This window comes from Chenopodium album, chromosome 9 (assembly GCF_948465745.1).
Source record: "Chenopodium album chromosome 9, dcCheAlbu1.1, whole genome shotgun sequence".
In the NCBI taxonomy this organism is placed as follows: Eukaryota; Viridiplantae; Streptophyta; class Magnoliopsida; order Caryophyllales; family Amaranthaceae; genus Chenopodium; species Chenopodium album.
In genome coordinates, this window is record NC_137842.1 from 39,114,271 (window position 1) to 39,122,846 (window position 8,576).

Here is an 8,576-nt window from a genome sequence, read left to right on the forward strand (position 1 = left end):
GAAAGACCCTCCGAAATTGCTACCTAGAGCACATTCTGGACACTCAAATCCCGAGTTTCTACTCAAAGGGGATTATGAGTGATGAGGCACATGAGGTATGGAGTGTGGATTGTAAAAGAGTTTCTAGACTCATGGCAAACTCCATCCCGGTACAATGGAAGGGGAAGTTCTCCAACTATTTTCCGGACATGATGCTCAAAGCTCTAGAAGATGTAGTCAATTTGAGAGTCACCAAAAGTACCAGAGGCAACTATGATGGACTTGTGGAAGATGTGACTAGGTCACTCTCGAACATGAGGATCAAGCCACCGCAAGATGGGTGTCTCACGAAAGAGAGACAAGAAGTATGGGCTAAGGTCTATAATGCAAGACTTAGACCCGGGATGCCACTTCAAGCTCATGTGCTCAACATGACAAGGCTATTCACCCATCTGGAGCTAATTGGCAAACCAGTGGACGATGAGCAAGCGGCTCTCATGCTACTAAGCTCACTCCATTCGGGGTATGTTGCATTAAAGATGCGACTTACGGCCAAGTGGAACAAACTGTCCTTGATGGAAGTTTTTCAAGAGCTCCAGAAAACCAATTCTTGCAAGAAGGCTAAGGTTGCTCTGAGACCAAAGAAGAAAGAGTTCAAGAACAAAGCTAAGATGCACTGCTTCTAATGTAGTAGACCCGGACACTACAAAAGAGAATGTAGCATGTATCTAGAAGATGAGGCGAAAAGAAAAGTAACCTCAATTTCAGGTATCATCTTTATACTTGAACATAAGCCATTTATAAGGTATTAGATACCGGAAAATTGGCTCACTATATTCTCCTGTTTCAGGAACAAAGTGAGCGGTGCTTTTCAAGTGGATATGAGTACACAAGTGGAAGAAGAAGATAATCTTTCAAAGAAAGCTTGTAATCTCATATTTTGTCTAGATTTAAAACTTGTTTAGTTTTATCTACCATATTTTGATCTTGTGGCGTTGGACGTCATTTTGAACTTGATCACAAGACATATCATCTTGTTTATATTTATGGAATGACACATTTGTGTCTTTGGACAAATTGTTTATAATGATACCAAAAGAGCTAAGACCATAGAGTCAAATCAGACTTACTTGTGGCATTGTCGTCTTGGCCACATCAACATCAAACGCATCAAGAAACTTCTACAAGAAGGTGTTCTTGACTCTTTCGATTTAGAATCGTTTGAGAATTGCGAGGGATGTCTATTAGGCAAGATGATTAAACAGCCATTCTCCAAGTTAGGAGAAAGGGCAAGTGACTTATTGGGTCTTATACATACCGATGTATGTGGACCAATGAGCTCAACCACAAGAAATGGACATCGATATTTCATCACTTTCACAGACGATTATAGTAGATATGGCTATGTCTACCTCATGTCGCATAAATCTGAATCATTTGAAAAGTTCAAAGAATTTCAGAGTGAAGTTGAAAATCAGCTTGGCAAGAAAATCAAAGCCCTTCGATCGGATCAAGGTGGTGAATACTTGAGCCAAGAATTCGATGACCATCTGAAAGAAAAGGGTATACTTTCAGAATTGACACCTCCAGGAACTCCTCAATGGAACGGAGTATCCGAAAGGAGAAATCAGACCTTGTTAGACATGGTACGATCAACAATGGGTCTTAGTGATCTTCCTATCTCTTTCTGGGGACACGCACTTCTAACTGCGGCACTAACACTGAACCGTGCTCCATCAAAAGCTGTAGAAAAGACTCCATATGAATTATGGACGAAGAAACCTCCCAGGTTATCTTTTCTAAAGATATGGGGATGCGAAGCATATGTCAAGAAATTGATTTCTGACAAACTTCATCCCAAATCTGACAAGGTTTACTTTGTGGGCTACCCAAAAGAAACCAAAGGGTATTACTTCTACAACAAATCAGAGAACAAAATGTTTGTTGCTCGCGATGGTGTCTTTTTGGAGAAGGAGCACCTTTCCAAAATGACAAGTGGGAGGAAAATCGAACTCGACGAAGTTCGTGAGGATGAGAAACAAAATCATAATGACAGTCAAAGTGCTCAAACAGCAATTGTTGACGCAGGTCAAAATGATCAAAATGTGCAAAGTCGAACCGACAATGAAAATGCTCAATCCATTACCCTACGTAGGTCTCAGAGGCCGAGATCTCAACCTGATAGATATTTTGGTTTAGTATTAACCGAGAATCAGGACATCCTGATTATGGATGGAGATGAACCGACAACCTACAAGCAAGCGATGGCAAGCACCAACTCTGCTAAATGGCAAGAGGCCATGAGATCTGAAATGGATTCCATGTTTGAAAATCAAGTCTGGGACTTGGTTGACTTACCCGAAGGTTATACACCTATTGGATGTAAGTGGATTTTCAAGTTGAAAACCGACAAAGATGGAAATGTATTCATTTACAAAGCTAGATTGGTGGAAAAAGGTTACAGACAAGTTTATGGTATTGATTACGATGAAACCTTTTCACCAGTCGCAATGCTTAAATTCGTTCGGATCCTCCTAGCGGCTGCTGCATATTACAATTATGAAATATGGCAGATGGACGTCAAAACCGCCTTCCTTAATGGTTATTTGGAAGAAACTGTGTATATGACACAGCCTGAAGGTTTTGTCGACCAAAACAATGCTAGGAAAGTTTGTAAGCTTAAGAAGTCCATTTATGGACTAAAGCAAGCAAGCAGAAGTTGGAATCTGCGATTCGATGAAGCCATCAGTAAGTTTGGTTTTATCAAGAATCCAGATGAATCTTGTGTTTACAAGAAGGTTAGTGGGAGTGACATCGCCTTCCTAGTCTTATATGACGATGACATATTGCTCATTGGAAACAGCATTCCGTTGTTAGAGTCTGTAAAGGCCTGGCTTGGAAAGTGCTTCTCAATGAAAGACTTGGGAGAGGCTCAGTACATACTAGGCATCAAGATCTATAGGGATAGATCGAAAATGATGATTGGATTGAGTCAGAGTACTTATATTGATAAGGTACTTGCTCGATTTGGCATGGAGGAGGCCAAGAGAGGTCACCTACCAATGTCACATGGCATAACCCTAAGCAAGAAGCAGTGTCCACAGACACCTGATGAGCGGGTAAGAATGAATCAGATTCCATATGCTTCGCTTATTGCATCGATCATGTATGCCATGATATGTACTAGGCCAGATGTATCGTATGCCTTGAGTGCTACGAGCCGTTACCAATCAGACCCAGGAGAGGCGCATTGGACTGCGGCAAAAAATATCCTAAATTACCTGAAAAGGAACAAGGATAAATTCCTGGTGTATGGTGGTGCAGAGGATTTAGTTGTGGAAGGTTATACCGACGCAAGCTTCCAGACAGACAGAGACGATTTCAAATCGCAATCTGGGTATGTGTTCTGTCTAAATGGAGGGGCGTTTAGTTGGAAGAGCGCAAAGTAGAGTACAAATGCAGATTCTACAACTGAAGCCGAATACTTAGCAGCTGATGAAGCAGCTAAGGAGGCTGTTTTGATTCGTAAGTTCGTTGGTGAACTTGATGTTGTACCCTCTATAAAGGGTCTAATAGCCCTCTATTGTGACAACAATGGAGCTATTGCTCAGGCCAGAGAGCCTAGGGAACATCAGAAGGTCAAACATGTCAAGCGGCGATTTCACATGATTCGAGAATGGAAATCAGAGGGTGAAATCAGAATTTGCAAAGTTGGAACGGATGACAATGTAGCCGATCCACTTACTAAACCTTTGCCTCAAGTGAAGCACTACAAGCACGTTGAGGCAATGGGAATCAAGCATGTAGGAGACTGGCTTTGATTTCCTTGTTTAGTGTTTTAGTTAATTTTGAGAAAAATTAATGTAAGACGCTAAGGAAAACTATTCAAGTTTTAGAGTAATATAAAATTTCATGCAATATTTTATTACTCCGTTATGCTATTTAATTGTGGTTTAGGATTAAATAATGAGTCCATTCGATTCTGAGAATATTCAAAATAGGGTATCAAGACCAGTCTTGGTAAGGAAACACCTATTAAGTGAACATTGAATATTATAATCGAAAATTATCCCTAATCAAGGTCATTTAAACGATGGACGATTAATGACCGATTGAGATTAGTGTGTAGTTTGATTTATAGCACCGTTTCATGTGCTACAAGGACATGATTGTCATAAATCATTTGCACAGGTATTGGTTTAGAACCATACTGGATCGACCTATGAGAATACTTTAAGAAATTAAAAAATTTTGTCATAAGTATACTTCTCATTATGGCTATCGGAACCTATTTCCTCGACCATGAGTATTGTGAGTTCTCTTGTTTGAGTACTAGTTCGCTTTGATGTTGTCAAACGTCTGCCGTAATAGGGGATTATAACGGCAACACTCGGGCGACGAGGTCCTCTCAATAAGAGGAACTACATTACAAGACTGGGAATGTCCCCCTACTAAAATAGGGAAGATGTCTTTGTTGTATACAAGGCCTCTAGTAGAGCGAGACTGTAAATCGCATGGCCGTGCTCGGATGGATTTTAGAAATCATTTGTTTATTGACAGTCGGACTCGGAATCGGGAAACACTTCTGGACGTAATAAGGATGACAAAATAAATCTTACCTTATAGTTCATGAAGAGACATTAAGCGACATAGAAGAAAGGCTGTACACAAAATGCGCACTTGTCCGGAAGGACAAGTGGGAGATTGAAAGGAATGGTGTCCTTCGAAAAAGTGTACTATTCCGTTAGTGGGTTCAGAATTATTAGAAAGCTAATATATTCAGTGAGGTCAAGTGATCGGAATGCCTGGGTGGAGGCCGATTCCGATAAGTAATATTAATGAATAATTAATATTAAAGCTTAATCTTGACTGAACCCTTCGGGTCACACCCAAGCATTCAACAAACCAAAGCGACGAATTAATTCGGAAGGATTTAATGAGTCGACCGAGTAATAATTATTTAGACGTCGGAAATTCGAGCTTAGAGCGTCGAAACCGAGCGTCGGAAGTCGAGACGAAAAATATTGAAAGACGAGACGAGAAATAGTAATAAATCAACAAAAGACCAAAATACCCCTAGCATCGGAATGCCCAAGAAAACCGATTGCTAAGGGCGTATGGCCTAGCATGGTGGCTAGCATGCGCACCAAGCTGAGCCTAGGCTGGCTGGTGCGTGCTAGCGCACCCATGCTAGCATCGCAAGGCTAAGCGCTGCCTAGTGCGTGCTAGCATGCTAGGCACACCCTTGTGCGCGCAATGGCTAGCAAGCCATGCCGCAACAAGCTGCAGCAGCTAGCACGCTAGGCGCGTCAGCTCGCCACAGCTAGCAGCAGCATGGCCAGGCCATTGCTTGCTGCCTAGCAGCGCTGGCCAAGGCACAAGGCCAGCAGCAACCCGCATTAGCATGCTAGGCTTGCTGGCCAGCAGCGCCTGACAGCCCGCATGCGAGTGTTGGGCCTGCTGGGCTTGCTGGGCGTGGCTGCCACGGACAGCAGCACATGGCAGCCCACCTTGGCTGCCTTGGTGCCCAAGGGTGGGTGCCATGTGGCTTGTGGTCCTTGAGTGTGTGTGGAGTGAGGTGGCCGGTTATGGGAGAGGGAGTGGGGAGGAAGTTTGGTCTCACCCCTTCTCCAAGTGGTCCTCACCTAACCACTCACATGAGCTTGCCACTTGTTGATTTATTACTAGCTTGATTATTAATTTTATTTTAGCTTTAAAATAAAATGGAAAAATCATACTATCCCACATTGATGGGAGAGTAAATGATACTCCCATCATTTCCTATAAATACCCAAGTATGGGCATTGGGAATGATGCTTGAGTAAGAGTTGAAAAAGACATCACAATTAGTGAAAACCTTTGAACTCAATATAATTACTCGGGTTTTATTGGTCGGGTCTTGCTAACCCCAAGACATTGGACCTAGTCGGTTTTTTTGGTGCGGGTGGACTTCGTTGGAGGTCTCCGTGTGAGCGGGACTTGAAGCTTTCAAGTAAGAGCTCATTTTGGAGCGAAGCACGCGTCAAAGGTAATTAGCTTATCTTAATCTTGTGATTAATTTAATTATGTTTATGGTTTTATTTATTGCGAGTGCGGTCTTGTTTTTGGGTTTGTTTCTGCGGTGAGTCGGACTCACTAAACCCCAACACACTAGGGCTAGGATAACGATTCCCCTCTAAAGGGAACATTATTTTAGTACCCTCGCTCCCGAACTAATTTATGGTTTATAGACCTTAGGCATGCGTAAACTTATGATTCATGCTAATTATTCCATGAACTCCACATGGAAGAAAGGCATGAACGAGGTTTATGAATTTTCCTAAAACTCATTGGCGACTCACTACTTGTTTCTTTTAAAAAAGCGTAATGATAGAATCAATTCTAATTCAAGGTCCCCCAAGCAGTTTGGAATTCAAATCCTACTACACCCTAACAAGTGTAAAGTCCTAGGCTTTTAAATGGCCATGGGCATTTAAGGAGAGGACCCCTTACGATGGGAACCCCCTTCTTATAGTGGCGACTCAACTGGGGACTTAGAGTTTACATGATTAATTCGTAGTTATGGTCCAAGGTTTCCAATACTAGGTTGCCCTTGGATTGTAACAAGAATTAATTTGGATAATCTCTAGTTAGAGAGCGAGACTTGAACACATAATATCTTCTTTTTGCACAAGAGTAAAAACCAAACAAGCAACATTGCATCATGCATAAGCATAGCACACTTAAACCATTAGGGATTGCTCATTGACTAAGGGTCGGCAACAATAGGTGTCTATCCCAAAATCAATAACAATCATCCCAACCATATCGCCAACAAAATGTTGGGAGAGCGATGCCATGAGTCAACACGTTGAGTGATTGATTTATGCGTCGTTTCTTAAGATATGGTACCTTTGGACACCCAAGCCTTTTTTACCTAAGAACGGCATGGCGTGAATCTTGACTTATGGCATGCTTATGTGATTATGTGACTATATGCAACGTGTTAGGATAGTCTTCTTTTTCTCTTTCAAGTTTGGTATAGGTTCCCTATTACGAAGTTCTCTCTTCGTGATTTAGCGTCATATTCAAAGGATAGCATAAAAAAAATCAAATAAAAAAAATCGAATAAAAAAAATGACAAAAAAAAACGCTCGAATTAAAAAAAATTTCAACGAGCTGGTGGCGTGCGCAACTCAGTGAGTTGCGCGACCCCTCCCAGCGCTAGTTATTCCATTGCGCGCGACAGCCACCCGCAACTGATTCACTTGTGCGCGCCCACTTGACGGGTCAATTTTGATTTCGCAAAAAATAAATGGACTCGTCCAAACAATATCTTCATTGAAGAATTGCTAAGGATGATGTTATCCGTTTGAATATATTTTGTGTCTTTTTTTTTTCTTTCTCCCTTTATAAACAAGCGTATCGATTTACTTATCCTTTCGTACTCCTTTAGGGTCGGTTTCCAAGGGAAAAAGGAATCTCGGGCACACGCATTCTACATTTACCACGCAAAGATCAACCCCTTTCAAACCACTTTTCTTTGACAACTAATCCTAGTCTAACAATAATGCCAACCAACAAAGAACTTTAACAAGAGATTCTTCGTTTGACAGAGGAAAAGGCTCAAGAGGCCGAGGAGAGAAGAATTAAGAAAATGGAAAAGGCTGAAAAGAAAAATGCTGAAAGTTTAGCCTTGTAAGAAAAGATGGAACAATTATCCATCAAAGAAAAGTCGTTGGAGAAGCTAGTTCTTCGTTCTACAATGGGTAACAAGTACTTTGACGCAGGAAATTTTGCTTCTCCCCTAGGACTTGCTTTACCGGAAAAGTTCGTAGCTACGGACTTGCCAATATTTAAGGTGACCAATAATCCACAAAATCATTTAATATGTTTTACTAGCACTATGGCATTAAAGGGAGTTGATCCTAAGCTTTATGCTTTGACTTTCCCGTTATTCCTAGACCCAACCGCGAGAGAGTGGTACTATGGGCTTGATCCAAAATTCAAGGCAACAGGGGAAGATGTAGTTTTGGCTTTCATTACCCAATATAAGAGTAACGTAGAGTTTAAGTCAACTTTACGTGAACTCGAGATGCTTAAGCAAGGCGACGCTGAAGGTTTCATTGCATTCTATGGTAGATGGCGAGAAAAGGCGGCCCACCTTGCCCAAAGGCCTTCTGAAGTTGAGTTAGTACAAAAGTTCATTGACAACTGTCATCAAAAGTACAACAAACATCTACGTTACCTTGGTTTAGACACTTTTCAAAAGCTTTATTATGTGGCAACAGGATTGAAGATGATCTTGCTAAAGAACAAGCAAACAATCCTCATCATCATCATCAACCTAAGAATAACTACAAGAAGGGGAATGATAATGCATCATCCTTTAGTGACGTATTTGGGACTTCCACGCAATACAATAACGCAAATCGATATGATGATCCTAGAAAAAGGTGGACAAAAGAAAGAAAAATTTACTCCACTTCTTGTAAGCTGTAAAAATTATTGGAAAAATTAAATGAAAAGGGCTTAATTGCGCCAACAGGGCCAACACCACCCACTCCACCAGAAAGAAGATTTCCTCAATGGAATGGTAATGTGTATGGTGCTTATCA